The sequence below is a fragment of the Cryptomeria japonica genome, chromosome 11 (genome assembly GCF_030272615.1).
Source record: "Cryptomeria japonica chromosome 11, Sugi_1.0, whole genome shotgun sequence".
Lineage (NCBI taxonomy): Eukaryota > Viridiplantae > Streptophyta > Pinopsida > Cupressales > Cupressaceae > Cryptomeria > Cryptomeria japonica.
Genome location: NC_081415.1, coordinates 11,170,016 through 11,193,065, shown reverse-complemented (window position 1 = coordinate 11,193,065; position 23,050 = coordinate 11,170,016).

Sequence of the window (23,050 nt, the reverse complement as noted above, 5' to 3'; positions counted from 1 at the left end):
GCCTCTTCCTCTTATTCACTTTCAGATTGTGCTTCCTCTTCTACATATGGTTCCTCAATCTGATTTACAATATTTTGCCTTCCTTTGAGCATATCCTCATCAACTCTAACATTCACACTCTCAGCCACTGTCCCTAGTCTTTTGTTGTAACATTTATAAGTCTTACTACGAGTAGAGTACACCAAGAAGATTCCTTCATCACATCTTGACTCAAAACTCCCTAATGCATCCTCATCTCTTTTGATAAAGCATTTTCTACCAAACACCTTGAAGTACTTAATTGAAGGTTTTCTACCATACCATAACTCATAAGGTATCATTCTACTATTCACTCTTAGTTGTACTCTGTTTAATGTGTATACAGGGGTATGGACTGCCTCTTTCCAATACACATCAGATAGACTTGCTTCATTTAACATTGTTCTTGTCATCTCTTTGACTGTCCTATTTTTCATTTCAACAACAACATTTTGTTGTGGTGTCTTAGGGGCAGAGTATTGTCTTCTTATTCCATGTCTCTCATAGTAGTCTTCAAATTCATTAGATGTGAACTCTCCTCCACGGTTTGATCTCAAACATTTCAGCTTGTAACCACTTTCCTTTTCAACCATGTTCTGAAAGATTTTGAATCTTTGAAAGGCTGAGAGTTGTCTTGCAAGAAGGTGACCCATGCCATTCTTGAAAAATCATCTATGAGTAGTATGGAGTATCTTTCTCCATTTAGGGTTCTTGTTCTTGTTCTTGTAGGCCCACACAAGTCTGTATGTACAAGCTCTAGTGGCCTTGTAGTTGAGTATGCTTTAGTCTTGTGGCTCTCTTTAGTTTGTTTTCCTCTTTGACACTCATCACAAAAACTGCTTGCTAGTTTGATAATCTGAGGTATTTGCCTAATATACCCTCTTTTCTCACCTTAACAAGATTATCAAAATTTATGTGACCAAGCCTTCTATGCCACATCCAACTTTCATCACTTGTCCCACCATGCAATTGGACTCAAAGCATTCTTTCAAGTTGTACACATTTCCATATGTCCTTTGGCCTTCAACAACAAGTTTGCCAGTGCTTTCCTTTCTAATTTCACATCCTCTTGAGTCAAAAATGAACATGTATCCTTTGTCATACATTTGACTTACACTCAACAAATTGTGTTTTAGACCTTCCACATAATATACATCATTAGATTTTAATTTTCCATCAATGTTTAGTGTACGCTTACCTTTCATCTTGATCGAAGAATTATCTCCAGCCTTACTGAACTACCATTCCAGTCTTCTAATTTGATAAATTTCTTCTTATCACCAGTCATGTGATTTGAGCAGCCACATTCTACTACCCATAAATTCTTCCTTTCTGCATGTAGGGCGGTTTGAACAATTAAACTTGATTAAAATTTGTCCTTTTCTTTTTCAACCCAAACTTGTTTTGATTCTTTCTTTTCTCTATTGTCACATTTTGATTTGATTATGTCTTTGGTTCCAAAGGTGACATTTTTTTCTTTTGTTTGGCAACTCTAAGCTTACAATGTTTTTTGCAATGTGGCCCAAATTTTGACAATGATAGCACTTTATATTTACATTGAATGATGAATTTGAAAAACCTTTGTAGGACAAAGATACATTTCTCCTACATTCATAACTCCTATGACCAACACAATTGTAATGATAGCAAATGACATTTACATCTCCAAGAGCATTAAAAGGATTTCTACTTTCATAACTAGGAGGGGACCTACGCATAAGTCTACATTATGCAATTCTATGACCATAAGTATTGCATTTATAACAATAGCCATAGAACTGAGGTACATACCAATCATTGTTGAAGTTATTTCTCATTGGTCTATTTGGAGCAACATAACTCGATCTTCTTGAGCTCTTGCTTGTATCGTTGACTCTTGTGAAACCTCCATCATCCATCTTGGCTTTTCCTTTTGGATCAACATGATTTCTCTTTGTAACACTAACATTTGTTTTCTTCTCAGTGGGCTTGTTGCTAGTGAAAGTTTGCTCATTTCCATTCTTACTTGAAGAGACAAAATGTATCTCTTTATTTGTTGAGTCCTTACTGGTAGAACATTGATCAACATTAAATCCAACTCCTTCTATATCCTTTGAGTGCTTTTGCTTGTTCAATATTTTGTCCAATGCCTCAGTCTTGCCCTCATATTTGATTCTCACCTTGAGAGATTCACAATTTTTTCCTCCATCTTTTGATACTCCTTTTCTTTGTTTTCAAAATTTGATTTTGTCACTTCATACATTCTTTTGGTTTCTTCCAACTGAGAAATTATGGTAGCAAAATTTCTATTTGATTCTTCAATATTCTTGTTTAGTAAGTCATGCTCTTTTATGACAAACTTCTTGTATTTCTTGAACTCATTTCTTACATTGTCAAGTTCTTCAAAAGCACAAACCAATTCTCCTTCAAAGTCAACTACAACATTTGCATCTTCTTCCTCACTGTCATCTATATTTTCAGATTGACCACCACTATGTTTTTCATTAAGGATCTCTTAAGCCATGAAGACACAAGTTTTTATTTTCATCTTCACTGTATTCCTCAACTGACCCACTTTCATCATCAGAGACATCACTATCAATTGAGTAAAGAACTTTCATCTTTTGAAAGTTTCTTCTTCTTGGTTTATAAAACATTTTACCCTTATCCTTGACACCTTCCACATTATTATCTTCCTTCTTCTTATAGGGACACTTAGCAACAAAATGTCCTATTTTACCATAGTCAAATCATTTGAAAGGTAGCTTTCCTCTATACTTGCCTGATCCTTTCTTGAGCTTTCTAACAAAGTTAGCTTCAAGAACATCTGATTTATTTTCTTCCTCATTGGTAGCTTGTTCTTTCCATTTCTTTGTGAAAGTAATTGTAGCCTCTTTCTTTGAAGATTCAATGCCTACTATCCTCATTTCATATGTTGATAAAGAACCAAATAATTCTTCCATAGAGAATATTTTCAAGTCTTTAGCTTCCTCAATAGCAGAGACCTTTGTGTCATACTTTGGATTGAGAAATCTGAGTACCTTTTTGACAATAACTTCATCTTTGACTTCTTCTCTAAGTCCTCTTATGGTATTATCAGTCTCATCTACCCTTTGCAAATAATCTGCAATCTTCTCTTCTTCCCTCATTTCAGAACTTCAAACTAAGCTCTAACATTTTACAGCTTAGCTTCCTTTATTTTGACATCTTCTTCATATATTCTTTGCAGCTTGTCCCAAGTTTCTTTGGCAGATTTGCAGTGCATAACTTTGACAAATTCTTTTTCTGATAGACCACGAAGAATAGAATTCTTTGCTTTGGTGTTGTATTCACATTCCTTTTGGGCATCTATATCAGTAGGAGGAGTTGCTGGTACAGTGTATCCATTCACCATAGACATCCAAACATCAAATCCAAGGGAAGACAAGTAGGTCTCCATTCTTCTACTCCAGAAGGCATAGTTGGTGCCATCAAACTTTGGTGCATTAGAAGAGGATTCATTCATATCCATTGTGTTCACAAAGCATAATCTACCCAAGCTAGATAAATGTTTTACTACAAGGGAACCTAGGCTTTGATACCAATTGAAGAACTTAAATGATTACTAAGAGGGGGGTGAATCAATGATAATCAACAATTTTAAAACTTTAAATCAGATTGTGCCAATATAAATAAGAAAAATAGACTAAAGCACTTGCAAACAAGAGAGAGACCACATAACACAAACATATGCGAAATTTTGTTGGAGTCTAATGCTCCAATCCAACCTCACAATGAAAAACTGATTACAATATGTTTTAGGGCGCCAACCCAAGAGGCACCAACCCTTGTAGTTTATGGGCACCAACCCAAAAGAGCACCAACCCCTAATTTTATGAGCACCTACTCAAAGGAGCACCTACCCCTGCTCTGAGCACCCACTCCGAGATTCACAATGATTCAATAAACTATAGAAGCCTTGTTACAAATGAGTTTTGTAACACATTACTAATTTCCAACTATCTGCTTACAAAATGTTATGCATTTCCTGCTGCCTTTGATCTCCTCCTCACTTTTAGATTTTTTTGCACACAAATTTTTTGCAGTGTTATTGGCAGCCCTGACTTTGTGTTATTGACACCTACGGAAAACACTTTTTTGCAGCCTCTGATTTTCACTCTGTTCACTTCCCTACACTACATTTTGTAGAGCTTCCCTTTTTTTTTCACTCCTCCAACACTTTTTTTCTTCTATGCTTTCAAATCCACACAAACTTGACTAAGAAGCAATCTATATCCCAATATTTTTTCCTCCAAGGATGAATTAAAAAATTAATCTTCTCGACATCTTAGAAATCCAATCTGCCAGTTGATTTGATCCTTTGAACATTGTCTCTAGACAACTAGCCATCAATAATAAATGATCGCCTTGGAATCCTTCAGAAATCAGATTGTATCTCTGAGCATGGATTACTATTTTTAGTAATCTTGAATGTGCTGCTTAGACTAGAAAATCTTATCTGATACGTATGTTTTGCTTCATTGACCAATCAAAAAGATTTTATTGTCCACCTAACATTTACCTGTCATTCAACCACTTGGTCAATTGTGGGACCCATTAACAAAAAACTCATCTCACAAAGGGTCCACTTGTGAAAGAAAATTCACATTAGATTCATGAGTTGTGCAAATGAGTTGTGCAAGTCATCTAACACATGTGTTATACGTGTCACAAATCAACAACTCGTCCTTCATGTGAGCTGGCGGGATAACACGCTTTCTATCGATTTCTTTATCCTGCATCATTTCCTCTTAAGCCTTCTTACCACTCAAGATAATGATATCCATCTATTCCCTTTGGTATTTTTACCCCACACGACCATCTCTCTCCAAGTTTTTACAACGCAGGATAACAGGGTACCTTATTTACCTTTGTTTATTGTTGTTATCTTACAACAAATAACATGCTGCATGATAACAAGGTTCATTGTTTGTTCACTTAAGTGTTATCCTACAAGGTTATCTAACAATCAATAACATGCCACAGGATAAGCCGAGTAGCATAACCTATGTGCTATTTACATCTTCATCACACTTTAGCGACTAGCCCGCAGAGTGTTTTGTCTCTCGTTTCTTGTTGTAGGATAGCGAGGGATACATAATTGTCATGTTATTGACATCCCGATAGACCAAAATGACATCTCGTCATGTTATTGACATCTGCAGTCACATTTTGCAGCTTTGTAGATAGTGATAACCTATGTGTTATTGACAACTACAACTAATACTCCCTTTAACTGCATGTTATTGACAACTGCAACTAACTTTTTCTGAGTCAGATTGGATTTCACAATACATTTCCAACACAATTACCTTTGTACTTCTTATCTATTATCATGCCTCAATGACACGCATCAATGACACACTTCATGCAATCCTCATGTATCTCCTTGTGCATATAACACAGCGTGTTATACGATGCTGCAACAACATTTTTGCCAACCTATCAATCTGAACGTCTATTTCATCTTGTCTGATCTCTCCATTGCATCTTCTCAATTGTTGACATCAATGACAATCTAATGCCAACATTGGTATCAGAGCCTAGTCCCTCAGAAGAAGCCTAACAACTTGAGGAGGATCCAGAAAGGTGAATCCATGGATTTTGGTAGTCTTCAATATCAACTTATTGTGTCACTCGAGGAACTTGGTCAATCCCAAGCCGAGGTCCGACAAATGAGAGCGAATCTTAGAGATGCTGAAAAATTCATCAAGTCATTAAAAGATCAATTCAACAAGTCAAGAGAGAAGAGAAAGGAACTTGTTGATAAGATAAAGGAGAAAGAAAGACAAAGCATTGATGACCAAGCCCTGAGGAAAAGACATAAGAGTGTGAGAAACTTGCTAGAGAGAATGCAACCCTGAAACATGAAATGGAATCAATAGTGATGAAATTGACCAAGGAGATTGAGGAAATAAAGAAGAATGAAGCGAATCTTAATCAGTCCTTGAAAGAAAGATCTGATGAATGTAGCAAACTTGGTTGTGAGAATGTTCAACTAGAGAATGATTTGCATGAAACCAAAGAAGAACTTGGAAAATAGATTCTTCTTCTTAGATATGATCTTGAAGATGCAAATGACTACAAGGAGAAGTTCACGATCAATTCAGCTAAGATTAATGCGATGCTTGAAAGACAAAAGGATGCTAATGACATAAGAGGTCTTGGATTTGAGAAAAATGAAAGCTCCGGATTTGGTCAAAGCAATCCTAAGTCTCAAACTCAAAAGATCAAAGCTAAATGGTCTCTGGTAAGGCAACCTAATGTTCATAAGTTCAATGGTAACTATTTTGTTTGCAATAAATTTGGTCATATGGCTTGTCAATACATAAATATAATGAATCAAAATGGTCAAGCTTTCTCTAGTCAATGTTTTAAATGCAACAAGTATGGTCATAAGTCAAATGAATGTACAAGTATGGTGAATAAATTTCTAAATAAAAGGAATGCCACATGTTATGCATGTGGTAGGTTTGGACATGTTGCTAATCAATGCAGATCAAGTGGAAATCAAGGGAATTTCATACCTAGACAAGGAAATGCGATATGCTACAATTGCAACAAATCCAGTCACATTGCAAGATACTATAGAAGTAGAAATGGGAATAGGAATAGTCCAGTAGACAAGAATAAGAATGTGCAATTAGACATGAAAGGGAAAGGGAAAGAGAAATCGGAGGAGATCATAGATCATATGAAAAAGACATGGGTTAAGAAGAGTTACTTAGATACTGGAAACAGGTCCGGACTTGATTTTGAAGTTGGATCTTCATCCAATAACTAAGCTAAGGATTTGGCCCTGGGGGAGTTTTCATGAAAATCTCATAAACCCCCTGTTTGAGATATGTGTTTGATTCCGACAGGTTGCAGAAGTTGTATTTGATGATTGCTGATCTATTGAAAGGATTTTGAGAAGTGCTCGATAAATGTTGAAGGTCCGCATAAGATTTTTGTGGAGGAAGTCTGTGTATGCAAGGTATCCAAAAGTATTAGGGCAAAGTGCATTTATTACACCTAAAAGTTAGGTATGCGAAAGATAAAAGGTGACTATTAAAGAGAGCTCTGCAAGCATACTTTTCAGAGATCAAAGCATGAAGAAGATTTGTCGTGTGAATTTCTTAATCCGGTGGTCAAGGTATTTTTTGGTGAAACCTTTTATGTTTAAAATTTCTGAAATAACCTCCTTTGGTACATATCACTGAGAGAGCTCAAACAAACTTCAAGAAACATCCATTTATATCCATGAAAGTTGATCTTGAGATTGAATTTTCATCGGTACCACACAATGTTTTGCATATTGAGGATGTTAGGGTTTTCATGCATTACAATATTGAGGAGCTGGGAAGCACACAAATGTTGAATTTATACACCAAGAAGATTATAGATGAGGTTGGTAGTTTGAAACCCAAATTTAAAGTTATGGAGGAAAACCGTTTTGCGTAGTATGTCAAATTTACAATATTTGTTGAACTCAAATGAGTCCAATATGTACTTAGTAGGATGCATGATGAATTTATGTGGTTGAACAAGCCATACAAGATCACAAAGAATGTTATTAGGGTTGTTACTGGTCTATTCTCAATTGGTGACTTATTGAAGTAGTCACCAGCTAGGAGGGACCTCAAAGAGATTAGTCCAGACCAGTCAACAAGAGTAAACACAATGGAAACACAAGGAAATGATGGAGAAAATGCATAATTGATTGAATTATATCATGAAAACTGATTACAACCAACCGGTAACAATCGGGTTACAAAAACTGGCTCACAGGCCTGCTAAAACATTCTCAAAATACAGAATAGGTCACAACCATGACCTCAAATCTTAAGATATATCTTCTACGCTTAGTCTCACTTCTTGATTAAATTCTAATTCTCTATTAAAATGATTTATACGATCCAAGGGGGTCTAGTTGGCCCAAAAAAGGATCAAAACCCGAAGAACAAGACCTAACGTGTAAAACCAACAAGGTCAACCTTTGTCAAAGAAATTCCTCTGAAAATCGAAAGGATGAAGTGTAGATCATGGGGAAAGGTTAGCCACATGCTAAGGAACATTAGAATAAATGCTCAGGGCTCCACAAGCTACGTAAGAGATCTGGTAGATCAACAATGCAAATAGGTTCAGGCAACCGGTAACAAAAACTATCTCAGAAACTGATAGTGATAACTTGTCGGAAAATGATCTAAATGCTCCATGGTTTGGCAATAAGGAATATGATTAAGTATTCAAGTAAAATCCAACTCCATAGGTTCCGGTGAGCCAAATACGAGACACACATAAAGAAATGCTGAAACTACATACAGAAAACAAAACAAAAAGGAAATATTTTTGGTTGATACGAGATTTCTATGAATTGGGGATGCTCCAACATTAGACATTTGGGGTTGTTAAAAAAAGTGAGTCTCTCACTTTTCTGGGGTCAAAAGAGAACCAAGGTGGTCTACCTCTTCCTAAGAAATCCAAGATGAACCTTCAACTAGTATGTTCTTCCACTTCACCAGATACTTCTTATACTGACTGCTCCGAGTACTATGCCCAATCCTACTATCCAAAATGTTTGCAATCTGATCTGGTTCCTTCTGGGGTAACTATTTTTCCAAGTCTACAATACTATCCTTACTAAATTTTAGTTCATGATATTGACAAAGATCTGCAATTTTAAACACAGGTCAAATACTCAGACTATCTGGTAACTCCACTTCATATGCATTCCCAAAACTGAACTTTTTCAAGATCCTGCAAGGTCCAAACTTTCTCATATGCAATTTGTTATAAGTTCCAACTGGGAATATTTTTTTCTTAGATACACTATCACTCCATTGCCAACTTCAAATTCCTTATGTATCCTCTTGTCGTCTACCTTCTCCTTATTCTTGTTGTTCATGTCCTCCAGATTTTGCTTAACTTGAATATGTAAGTCCTTCATGTGATCTGAAAATTGTTTTGCTTTTGAACTTCTCTGGTCTTTACTGCTAATATCTCTTAATTCTAATATACCTCTAGTGTGTACTCCCATAACAATCTCATAAGGTGTTCTTTTGGTACTCCTATTTACTGAATTATTGTAGGCAAACTCTTCTTGTGCAAGAATCATATCGCAATTTCTGATTTTATCTCCAACTAAACATTGATAAAACCTAAAAAGATTATAAACCCAAAAAACTAATGCAAATGAATAGATATCGAAACTATGAATGCAAATGATACGAAATCAAAGTAGCAACACAGAGTTAGTCTCCTAGAGAGTAATGCAAATGCTAGAAGCAAAATAGCATTAAGAGGATGTAAAATCAAGAGATCAAAATACAAGCCAGGTAGCATGCTTTTATAGACCAGGAAGAGGGAAGAGGTGGCAATACCGACCAATCAAGAGCAACCATCTCTTGGACTAAAGATAGCAAGTATCTTCTCAAGATAGAAAATGGATGCACACATGTAGGAAGGTGACACCTCATAACCACTCACCTAATTAAGCATGATTTATTAACCTAAGCGAGATTAAAAGAAGTGTAGAAAAAACCTAGGAATATAGGGAAAAAAATAAATAACCCACTAGGAAATAAAAACCTACACTAACACCCCCCCATAAGCAAAGCTTAGGTGGATGTAGAAATGGGTCTCGACAAATCAAGCCTGATGAGGTACCCATGTACATAAAATTCCCCCAAAAAGAGAGAGAAAAGAGGCCCCCCCAAGAGTAGAGAGATTCAGGATTCTGAGTGAGAGGAAGAAACTCCCCCAAAAGATGAAGCATCCCGCACCCCCAACAAAGCTCGCAAATGAAGGAACTTGCTCTTAGTGAAGGGTTTGGTGAAGATATAAGCAACCTGCTTGGAAGTCGGATAGTAGCGAAGGTCGATGACATGGCCATGGATGAGCTCATAGATGTATTGCATGTGGATCTTGATGTGTTTGGTCGGCTAATGATGGACCGTATTTTGTGAGATTTGAATGTCACTTTGGTTGTCACAAAATATGACTGATGGCCATCTGATCTGGATACCAAACTCAGTGAGGAGATTTTGAAGCCAAATGGCCTCTATGGCGGCATTCACATCCCCCTGATACTTGGCCTCAGTAGAAGATAAAGCAATAACAAACTGCTTCTTGCTCGACCAACAAACAGTACCTGAACCAAGTGAGAAGCTGTAACTTGAAGTAGACTTGCGATCTTGAGAATCATCTGCCCAATCTGAATATGTGTAGCCCACCAAGTCAAGCTCAATGTCCACTGCGTAGTGAATCCCAAAACTGTGAGTACCCTGAATGTAGTGAAGGATTCTCTTGGCTGCTTTCCGGTGCAACTCATGAGGCTCCTGCATGAATCGAGAGACCATGCCTACAACATATGAAATGTTAGGTCTTGTATGAGTCAAATAAATGAGACTCCCAACAAGCTATTAGTACAAAGTGCCATCAACAAGTGGAGAAGAACACTGAGCCTCAAGTTTGACTCCTGAAAGAAAGGGAGTCGGAGCAGGCTTACAATCAGCCATATGAAACCTCAAGAGCAAATCTAGAGCATACTTGGACTGGTTGATGGTGATCCCAGAAGAAGACTAGTAGATATCAATCCCGAGGAAGTAATGCAACAAGCCCAAGCTAGTCATCAAAAACCTATCATGGAGGGCAGTTTTGACAACCCCAATAGTGGATGAAGAACTCCCTGTGATCAGCAAGTCATCAACATACAAAACCAAAAATAGGAGTGAATCATCCTGTTGCAGAATGTAGACATTGGGATCAGAATGGCACTGAGTGAACCGAACTGATAGAAGGAAGGAGTCCATCTTGGCATACCAGGCCCGAGGAGCCTATTTGAGGCCATAGAGAGACTTCCAAAGATGATAGACAAATGAAGAATCTTGAAGGAACCCTTGTGGGTGCTCCATGTAGATCTCCTTCTGAAGGTCACCGTGAAGAAAATCAATCTTCACATCTATTTGGTGCACTTCCCAACGATTAGCTGCAACAATGGCAAGAACAAGTCGGATGGAATTCATTCGAGCAACTGGCACAAAAGTCTCAGAGTAGTCAATCCCAGGAACCTGGGAGAATCCTTTGGTGACCAAGCGAGCCTTATACTTGTCAACCGACCCATCTGTTGCAAATTTTGTCTGATAGATCCACTTACATTGAACAAGTTTTCTTCCCTTAGGAAGAGGGACGAGATCCCAAGTGTGGTTCCTCATTAAGGAACTATACTCCTCCTGCATAGCTGTATCCCACTTAGGAATACCAGAAGCCTCATGAAAAGACTGTGGATCTGAGGTAGTAGCAATAAAGACATGTGGAGCACCTTGGAATTGTGAACGAGTCCGCCTGGTGTCTGATTGATCCCCAACCCAATCACCTACAGATTGCAAGGTCTATCTAGCCCAAAGTGGACCGAAAGATGGAGAATCTGGAGGAGAATCATCAACCTCTGAATGATGACTAGGAGAGGAAGGAGGTGAGTCCTCTGAATCACTCTCTGCATCAGAAGTAGAGTTAGAAGACTACTCAGGTGAATCTGACTCATCAGAGGAGCTGTCATGTATCCCAAGTGACTCCAATGCCAAAGTAGGAGTTGGAGAAGTGGTAGAAAGTGAGCTCGAAGAGCCCTCCTCAAACCGAACACTCCTCTCAATGAACAACTCATGTGTAGTAGGGTGGAGCAACCGATAACCCTTCACACCATCATGATAACCTACAAATATGCAAGGTCTGCTCTATGGATCCAAGGCCTTGCGTTTCTCTACAGGAAAGTGGGCCCATGCATGAGAACCAAAAACTCAGAAGTGCTTAACTGATGGTTTCTGACCACTCCAAGCTTCAAAAGGAGTGACTCCCTTCAAGGCTCGATGAGGAACACGGTTCTGGATATAACAAGCACAATTAATGGCCTCTGCCCAATACTGTGGTGCAAGAGATCTGGAGTGAATCATGTAGTTTGCCATTTCCTTCAAGGACCTATTCTTCCATTCTGCCACACCATTCTGTTGAGGATTGTATGAAATTGAATGCCGCAAATCAATTCCCTCTGAAGTGCAAAACCTCTGAAACCGATGGTTGACATACCACCATTGCCAGTGCGCAAAACTTTGATGGCTTTCCTGGATTGCTTCGCTGCAAAAGTTTTTGAAGTCCTAAAATTGATCAAATACCTTAGACTTCTATTTCAGAAAGTACACCCAAGTATATCGAGAAAAGTCATCAATGAATGTGAGGACATATCTGGCCCTGCTGAATGAAGGATGCTGGAATGGACCAGTCAAATCACTGTGAACTAACTCCAGTATCTATGAAGCTCTCCATGCCTTTCCTTTATAAATTTTTTTCCTTAGGATGCTTACCAAGTATGCAACCTTGGCAAACACCACTTGAAAACTGAACTGAAGGCAACCCTGTGACCATACTCTATTGGTTGAGTTGTTGCAAGTAGTGGAAGTTAAGATGGCCAAACCACTCATGTCATAATCTACTCACATCATTGGAATGAGTGAGCAAAACAATCGAAGGAGGATCAGAAGCAAAGTGAGAAAATAGATAGAGTCGTGACTGATTATCTGCTCTCCCAACTGCAACTGTAGAATCACTATGCAACTCATGAATCTCCACTGAATCAAGAGTGAACTCAACCCACTTGCCTGAACCTGTGTGAGTGATCTGGTATACTGATAGGAGATTAGTTGATAATGAAGGCACACAAAGAACATCATCAAATGTGCCATCCCTCACATAAACAAACCCTCTCCCACACACCTCAACAGGAGTGTCATCACCCATCAAAATAGAAGGCATAGTACACGGCTCCAAAGATGCAAATTCTTCCTTAGATGAAGCCATGTGGTGTGAAGCACCCAAATCAAGAACCCAAGTGGATGGTGAAGAAGCAAATGCAACAAGGGCCTTGCCCTTTACTTTCCCCTTACTATTTTCTTTTGCCTTGTTAGACCCCTCACTAGAACTCTGTTTAATTGACTCAGGAACACTGGTATTATTCTTCTCAAGAATGTGTGTCAAGTGATCAATTTGTTTCTTTAGACATTTATGTTCATCATGACCAAGTCTTTTACAATAAGCACATTGGATCTTCTCCTTCTTAGGCTTGTTGCCCTTGGAAGATTGGGTCTCATTAGTTGCTTTTAAAGAAACTGATGTTTGATCCTTCTTCTCCTTGCTATTCTTCTATTTCTTATCCTTACTATTGTTATTACTACTTTGTCCTTTTGTTCTTTTGTGCCTTGGTTGGCAACCAGGGCATGTGACTTAGAGGACTTAAGAGTGCCCATTTGAATTAACTTATCCCGTTCCCGTGTGAGAGAGATAGAAAAATCATCTAGAGATGGCATGGTAAATTGTGTACCAAGTGCACCCTTAGTAGCATAGAAGGTAGAAACAAACACATAATATTCTGAATTTAGCTTAGAGAGAATACTAAGAATCAATTGTTCATCTTTCTTTTCAATTCCACATTCTTTTAACTACAGCCTTAGTGATTTCAATTTAGTGAAGAAATCCTGGATTGTGTTTGAAATTGCCTGGACTTAAACTACTTAGTTCATTTTCCAACATATGACCCCTCATTGAATCTTGTGTGCCAAATAGTGTTTCTAACTTTTTCCAGATTTCATTTGGCAAATTTAAAGACTCAATGTGAAAGAGCAAGTCAGGCGAAATAGACAAACACAATGTTCCATATGCCTATTTAGCAGGTTCAGTTTCAAGCCCCATAGTTATCCTATGTAATCCATCTTTCCTTAAGTAGATTTTCATGCATGATTTCCACTCAAAGTAGTTATATGGAGTTAAGATAAGCACTATTGTTTGATTCGCGATGAAGAAGTGCAGAAAAAAAAATGTCGAAAGGAAGAGAACACAATCAAGACAACCCCCCCCTTTTCACTCAATCAAAGAGCCCCCCAATAAATTATGATTTGGCACTTTATATTAGTGAGTTTACAACTACCACTAGAAAGAAATACTAAGTGGTCTTGATTTCAATGCATTACAAAATCCTCATGAAAAACATATACTGAGAATGAAATTTTGGCACAATATCCAGAAAACATAAACAACACCTCTACAATATACACAAAAAATCATGCACTTTCAAAACAAGAATCACCTTGATACGAGGTCGTATGTGAAAGTTATGATCCTTCAAAGTTCACAAAATGAGAACTGTGCAGTGTCACGACTGAGAATCTGCAATTTCGAAAAAATCTTTGCATCAAAATCAAAAAATGGCTGCACTAGTACATAGAGCACGAAACAATATCTAGAATTAAAAAAAATTCATGGCAAATGGAGTCCCTATGAGAAAGAACGAAGAATTTGAAAACGACCTTCAAAACTGCAACAACCAACAGAGAGGGGTCTTGCTGTAACTTTCTGACTGTGTTTTTGCAAAATATACAGTCTGAATGCAAAAACTAAAAGATACCCAGATGGTTTTTTTGTGCTGCAAACAAAACCCAAAAGGCGTTTTTCTTTTTGATGTATAGAAGATGTAGATCCAGTGTAAATAGAATGACTTTAGATACAAAGATGACCCTAGCAACCCAAAAACAGCATGCAAAGGCTAAATCAGCTACCAAAGTTAAGAGAAGGAATGCTGGAACTTGCAATATTGATTGAAAACACCAAATATGCAAGATGGTTGTCAGATTTGATCTTGAAACCCCAGTTTTGCAACTGTGCATGACGATCTCTGATTTCAGTGAAACGAAAGCCAGATTTGACTTTCTCAAGCCTCCTTGATGCGTTGGAACAGCCACAGATGCTTTTGGTATAACTAGAAATGCTGCAATCACCCAGATTTCATAAAGCACATGTGCAAACCCCAGCTATAAAAAAATTTCGTCAAACTTTTCTGATTCTCAAGATCATCCGAAGATGCGAGAGAAGAGCATACTGGGTTTTTCGAAAAATAATAATAAGATTTATTAGCCCCCCCAAAATCTCTCAAATATGGAAACTAAAATCTACTCTTGCACATAGAATAGCTCTGATACCATGATAAAATCTGAAAAGATTATAAACCCAGAAAACTAGTGCAAATGAATAGATATCTAAACTATGAATGCAAATGATACGAAATCAAAGTAGCAACATAGAGTTAGTCTCCAAGAGAGTAATGCAAATGCTAGAAGCAAAATAGCATTAAGAGGATGCAAATTCAAGAGATACAAAATACAAGCCAGGTAGCATGCTTTTATAGACCAGGGAGAGGGAAGAGGTGGCAATACCGACCAATCAAGAGAAACCATCTCTTGGACTAAAGATAGCAAGTATCTTCCCAAGATAGAAAATGGATGCACACATGTAGGAAGGTGACACCTCATAACCACTCACCTAATTAAGCATGATTTATTAACCTAAGCAAGATTAAAAGAAGTGTAGAAAAAACCTAGGAATATAGGGAAAAAAATAAATAACCCACTAGGAAATAAAAACCTACACTAACAAACATCTCAACAAATTTCTCAATCTCCAGTTAACTACTTATGTTTGTCCATCAGTCTATGGATGAAAAGTAGAACTGAACTTCAAATCTGTCTTCATCTTCTTCCAAAGTGTTCTAAAAAAATAGCCAACAAACTTAGTGTCTCTATCTGAAACTATGCTCTTAAGTAATCCATGCAATCTCACAACTTCCTTGAAAAATAGGTCTGCTACATGTAATGCATCTGATGTCTTCTTACAAGATATGAAATAAGCCATCTTTGAGAATCTATCCACTACCACAAATATAGAATCATTCCCTCTCTATCTTTTACACAATCCAAGTATGAAATCCATGCTTATATCCTCCCAAGGTCTTACCGATACTGTGAAAGGTTTATACAATCCCACATTCTGACTACTACCCTTTTCAATGTAATAAAGTCTACAACTTTGCACATATTTTCTAACATCTTTATGAATTTGGGGCCAAAAGTAATGCTCACTCACCAATGCTACTATTTTGTCAATACCAAAATGTCCGGCTAATCCTCCACTATGTTTCTCCTTTATCAGATTCTCCCTCATAGAACTCTTAGGTATGCATAACTATATTCTTCTGAATAACATCCCATCCTGAATGAAGTAATCCAACCACTTGCTTCTATCTATTGTAACCGGTTCTCTACATGCTCTCCAAGGTTCTACAAAATCCGGGTCATCATCATACAAGGTCTTCAATTCCTCAAATCCTAATACCATCACTCTCATCTCTATCAGCAGATTCCTTCTCCTACTCAATGCATCAACAACTTTATTAGATTTCCCCCTTCGATGCTTCAACACAAAGGTGTAACTCTACAAAAATTATACCCTTGTCATATGTCTCTGATTCACCTAACTTTGACTGTTCAAATACTGCAAAGCCTGATGATCCATATACAACATAAACTCCTTAGGCAACAGGTAATGTCTCCACTTCTTCAAGGCTTGAACTATGGCATACAACTTATGATTATACACTGAATATCTCCTCTGAGCATCATTCAACTTCTCACTAAAATAAGCCACTTCTCTCCCTTCCTGACTCAAGCTTGCTCCTATTGTTGTTCCACTTGCATCACAATCCACTAGAAATACTTTACTAAAATCTAGTAAAGCTAACACAGGCTGCTTAGTCACTTTCCATTTCATCAGTTCAAAACTTTTGTTTTCTCGGGTAGTCCACTTGAATTCCTTCCGATCTCCCCTCATGGTCTTAGTCATAAGATTACAAATTGAACTGAAATTTCTGATCAACTTCCGATAGAAACTAGCCAATCCATGAAATGATCTCTTACCTCTCCAATGCTTTCCACTGTAGGCCACTCAACAATTACTTTTACTTCCTCAGGGTCCATCTTCAAACCATCCTCAGATATCACAAATCCCAAATAGACTAATTCTTCGTTCATGAAAATACATTTCTTAAGATTTATCAATAACTTTTCTTCTCTCAACCTCTGCAAAACTTGTCTCAAATGCAATAGATGCTCCTCTTTTGTCTTACTAAAAATCAGAATGTCATCCAAATATACAATAACAAACTTAACCAAGAATTTCTTCAAAACCTCATTCATCAGCCTCATGAAAGTACTTGGTGCATTAGTTAACTGAAAAGGCATCACCAACCATTCATACAGTCCTTCATTTGTCTTGAATGTTGTCTTCCAATCATCTCCTTCTTTGATCTTGATCTGATGATATACATTCTTCAAGTCCATCTTTGTAAAGTATTTGGCTCCACTCAAACAGTCCATTATGTCATCCATCCTAGGCAAAGGAAACTGGTATTTCACTGTGATCTTGTTTATTTCTCTAGAATCGGTACACATTCTCCACTCTCCACTCTTCTTAGGTGCTAATACTAATGGTATTGCACAAGGGCTCAAACTTTATCTGGTCAAGCCTTTCTTCAACAACTTCTGCACTTGTCTATTCATCTCTTCATTCTCTGCCGGTGTCATTCGGTGTGCAACTTTGTTAGTCAAACTAGCTCTGGGAACCAGGTCCATGCAATGATTGATACTTCTCACAGGTGACAATCCATTAGGCACATTATTTGAAATGATGTCTTCATATTCTGTCAGCAAATATTTTATCTCTTCTGGTTGTTCCTCTTCATGCTCCAGATTCTTAGTCTTTTTAGGAACTAAGGCAAAACACACATTCTCATGTCTCAATCCATCCAAGAATTTCCTTCCATCCACCAAACAGATTCTAGCATTTGTATAGAATTCACTCTTCAAAGGTTCCTCCAAGGGCAACGAGGTTTGCTTCTTCCCATTGGCCACAATAGTGTATGTATTCTTCCTCCCATCATGTATTGCCTGTCTATCAATCTATCAAGGTCTACTGAATAAAAGATGACAAATATCCATAGGCATAATATCACACAATACTGCATCATGATAATTCCCAATTTTCAATTTCACCAAACATTGATCACTTACTAACAACTTATGTTCATCCTGAATCCATGCTATCTGATAAGGCTTGGGGTGTTTCAATCTTTCCAAATTCAACTTATTTGTGATTTCTTCTGAAACAAGATTATCTAAACTACCACTGAACTACCACTATTAATAACAACTTTACAACACTTACCAGATACCTTACATTTGGTCTTGAACAAATTATTTCTCTACAAGGGCTCTTCATCTCTCCTGATATGTGGTGCAGGAGCACCTAGGCCTCATTTTCAACACAGGTTTGAGAGAAAGTTTTATTTTCATTAGCTTTGAGTGGGAATGGTTGTTTAAGTTGTTTGGATGAGTTTTGAACTCATTATGAGGTTTTGTTTTCCTGTTTTCATCTTTTGCTCAAAATTGCCAGTTTTGGAGTTGCCTGGCAAAATGTTGTAAAAAGTGAGTTTTTTATGTGATTTTGTTTTGAAAAGGTCTAGGCATGTTTTGTGTTTGGTTTTTAGGTGTGTGAAGTGTTCTTAGGTGTTTTGTGGGTTTTGAGTTCAACCCTACACCTTCTAGGCACAAAAGTTGTCATTTTAGGCATCCAAAATGTCAAATTTTAGTGTGCTTGGACATGTACCTGTCCGTACAAGAGGTTAACCAACCTGGAATGGTATTTATTCTCTTGTTGGAACTATTGTAGGGGTTGTTCAATCAAAGTTTTTAATGATTATGAAAGTTTGCACTCATTTTACCTTGTTTTTCCCTAGTTTCTAACTTGGTGTGAGCAGTAGTCCGTACACCTGCTATACTTTTTCGTACTGTTATTGCATTTTCAGTTTCTACTATGTTTTCTTAGACTCCTCCCTTTGGTGGCATTGAATTTGATTAAGTTTTGAAGTTGTAACAAAATTGTTTTGATTTCACAGTTTCACTGCCCAGTCTAGGAATTTGGGCAAGAATGCTTGACCAACTTGGTTTCTTGGAGTCTTAAAGTGTTCATGGCTTCTCAAGAACCAGTTGGTCAATTTGTAAATTATGTAAATATGAGTTTTAGTTTCAAGAGTGCAGGTACAAGGTTTTTTGTGGCCATGGAGCCCTAGGCAAGTAAGCCATTTGGCTAGGGTCTTTGCATAAATTTGATGCTTTGCTCTCCCATAGCATTTGCATCCTTTTGGTGAATAGTCCTATGTGTTGATCAAGTGAAATGTGCAAGCAAGAAAGACTTCCTAAGTCTAGAAGAGGAAAGTTATATGTTTCAATTTTATGAATTGTAAGCCAAAACAATGAGTCACTATTTGGTAGTTGTTTTCTTTCCTAGTTTGCTCTCCACCATTCATTGGTGTGTGAAAACCTCTGTCTATACTTTGTTTGCTTGTAAACAAGTACAAGAGAGGAGTAAGCCTTGCCCATGGGTAATGTAAAAGCCAAGATCAAACAATGATCTCCTTAGGCAAAATGAAAAATGCCTAGCAGGCTGCCATAGTCAAGTATGACTGATTTTGTCTTATTTGTTGAAGTTGTATATGGATTTCTCCCCTCCAAATTGTAGGTATGAAGGAATTCATGTATGAAGAAGGCAGAGCATTGCTTATAAAGCACAAACAAACCTTCAAATAAGAGTTTTAACATTGCAAAGTGCAGGTCCAAAATGGGAAAATCAGTGAAAAGAGGAAAAGTGCAGTCCCATTTACTTTGACAGTGAACTATTTACTATGTGTAATTGCCTAATGCCTTTTGTGCAGGGCAAATTGGATTCCTTCTTGTCTCTAATGTTGGTTATGTTCATATGCTTCAGTTGTAATTGGAATTTTGCAAAAAAAAGTGCTTGTAGAAGGCAAAAGTGAAAAATTGTCAAATGTTGCATTTCCTTTTTGTGCATATCATGAAAATCTTGTTCTTCACTTTGTGAGGTTTAAACCTTTTTTTTTATAGCCTTGTTAGCCAACAGCAAGGTAGAAATAGGTGTCTTTGGGTCATTTTGAGGTTCCCAAACTTGGAATGTGGTTTTTGCCAACAAACCCTACCAAAACCCTCCTTTTATGCCCATTTTTGGGACAGTCACAGAGAAGGCTTTAGGGACCACCAAACTTGATGGATCTTCAAGAACCCCCAAAAGGGTATCCAAAATGTGACACTTTCAGTTTGGAAGTCCATCGCTTGAGCAGGGTGAGCACAAAACCCCAAAATGAGGGCTAATTGCTTGTAGCCTTTTTAGGCCTTAAAATTGAATTTTGGTCAAATCGGGTACACAAATGGTGAATGAAAAGCACAAAAGATATCAATGCCAGTTGAAACAGGTTGTCCTCACATGAATTTGACACCTTTTGTGGGATAGACTCCAAGAACATAGTTTTAGCAAGCCAAAGTGGTTATGGGGTTGAAGCCCTTGAGCAACCAAGAAGTCTTGTTTAGGGAGGTGAAACAAGAGGAAGTTTCAGGTGGTCTATGAACCTTTGCAATCTGATTACAACAACAATTCCTTGAAAACAGTAAGGACCTATTCTTAGTCTACAAACAAGTCACTTGAGCATTTCCACTTGCACTCCCCTCCCTATCAATATGACACAAAGCTCTCCTCATCATCAATAGTTCTTCATCTTCCAGTTTATTATTTGATCTGGTGGGGTTTTCTTCCACCGCTGTTGTTCTACTAGTATTCTCTATCTTCTTACATTCAAAAGAATGATGTCCTTCTCCTCTACACTTATAGAAAGTTCCTCTAAATACCCTCTTCTCTTGTCTTCTGTCATCTCTTCCAAAATTCTCATTCTGGTAGCCATCTGGTTCTCTCCTTCGGTATAAATTTCTATCATCTTTTTGGTATGAATTTCCTTCTTTTCTCACTTCTTTGTTTTTGTTTTGATATGTACAGGTTCCTCTACCTCTGATATGTCCTCTTCCTCCTTGAAATATTCCTCTAGAAAACCTCCCACCTCTGTCTCTCTGCCTCAGCTCATGTATTTTGTTTAGCTTCTCTTCTACCTTTAGGGCATACTAGTAAGCCTCTTCAATAGTCTGTAATTTGATCAAACAGAGTTCATCTTGTATAGACACCCACAATCCATTCAAGTATCTTGCAACTTGTTCAAATTCATCAGCAACATGTCTGGATTTGATATTCAACTTGTAAAATGCTTTAGTGTATTCCTTCACATTAGATTCGTTCTCTCTCAAATTCTGCAACTTTCAGAACAGATTCGCTTGATAATCAGCTGGCATAAATTTTGATTTCAACTTAGCATCCATCCGATCCCATATCTTGATCTTCTCTTTACCTCTTCTCTGTCTATCAACTTGCAAATGCTCCCACCAAAGAGATGCATGACTTTTCAACTGGGTACATGCATATTTCACCTTCCTTTCTTTTTTAGTGTTTTCAAAATCAAAATATTTCTCCATCTTCGAGATCCAATCCATCAATTCATTTGAATCCAACTTTCCATCATATTCTGGTGGGGTAAAATGAGGTTTAGTATTCACCCTACTCAAAACTCTCAAAAACCTTTCCTCATTCAGAACAACTGCCAGTGGGTTTACTTGTTGTGCTGGGGCTTCTTCTCCTTAATCTTCACTTGCATCTTCAATGTGTCAACATCTTCTTTGGGTTGTCTCCCCGGCTTCCAACTGGATTTATTTTCCTTGCAACATTTCCATCATAACAAGGTCTACATTTCGACGCACTCCACCATTCCTAGTTCCTCTTCACACCATCTTTATGCCAATCCTCTGCAGCTGTAGGTCGGATCCACAATCCACCACCCTACAACAAAATTCTCAAGACAACACAATCTTCGGAATGAAAACTCGCTTTGATACCACTTGAATCAGTCACCGACTAGGAGGGACCTCAAAGATGTCAGTCCAGATTGGTCAACAAGAGTAAACACAACATAAACACAGGGACATGATAGAGGCAATGCAGAACAAATTGAATTATATCAGGAAAACTGATTACAACCAGCTGGGTTATAGAAACTGGCTCAAAGGCCTCGTAAAACATTCTAAAAATACAAAACAGGTCACAATGGGGACCTCAAATCTTAAGATCTATCTTCTACGCTCAATCTCACTTCTTGATTACATTCTAATGCTCTATTACAATTATTTATATGATCCAAGGGGGTCCGGTCAGCCCAAAAAGGGTTCAAAACCTGAAGAGCAAGACCTAACGTGTAAAACCAACAAGGTTGGCCTCCACCAAAGAAATTTATCTAGAAAATCTAACGAATGAAGTGTAGATCACGGGGAAAGGTCGGCCACATGCTAAGGAACATTGAAATCAATGCTCAAGGCTTCACAAGATACGTAAGGGATCTGGTGGATCACAAATGCAAATAGGTCCAGGCAACCGGTAATAGAAAACTATCTTGCAAACTTGTAGTGACAACTTGCCAGAAAATGATCCAAATGCTCCATGGTTTGGGGATAAGGAAGATGATCAAGTCTTCAAATAAAATCCAACTCCACAGTTTCCGATAAGCCAAATCCGGGACACAGAAAAAAAATGTTGAAACTACAAACAAAAAGCAAAACAGAAAGGAAATATTTTTGGTTGATGCAAGATTGCTATGAACCGGAGATGCTCCTGCATCACTTACCCACATTGAAGGTTGTGAAAAACCATATGGTTACAAATGTAACCAAATCAATATTTGACTGAAGAGCCATGATAATCAATGATATTCTGGAGTATGATGTTAAGTCTGCTTCTATAGTGATAGGGTATAAGGTAGACCACTCCAACAAGGATAACTCTGTGTCCAGAACAACTATTTACTATACATATAAAATTATTAAGGAGAACAAGAAATATGAATCATGTGAATTATTCTAGAGTGAGATAATAAAGAACTTGAACCAGATCAAGTAGGACAAGAAGCACACATTCAAGTATGGCACCTTGATCCTATGCCTATACTTTTACTTCATGAATGAAGTTCCAGAAATAGGTTAGGTCCAATGGGCATATGATAGACTTGTTGCAGTGCAAATCAAAGAGTATTTGTATAACATTGGTGATCCCAAGGTCCAAAATGCTACTCTTTAGGGTTATTTCAAAAAAATTCAGAGTGCAATGCATGATAGGAAAGAATCCCTAAGGAAATAGTTGAGAAATACCAATATACAATTTG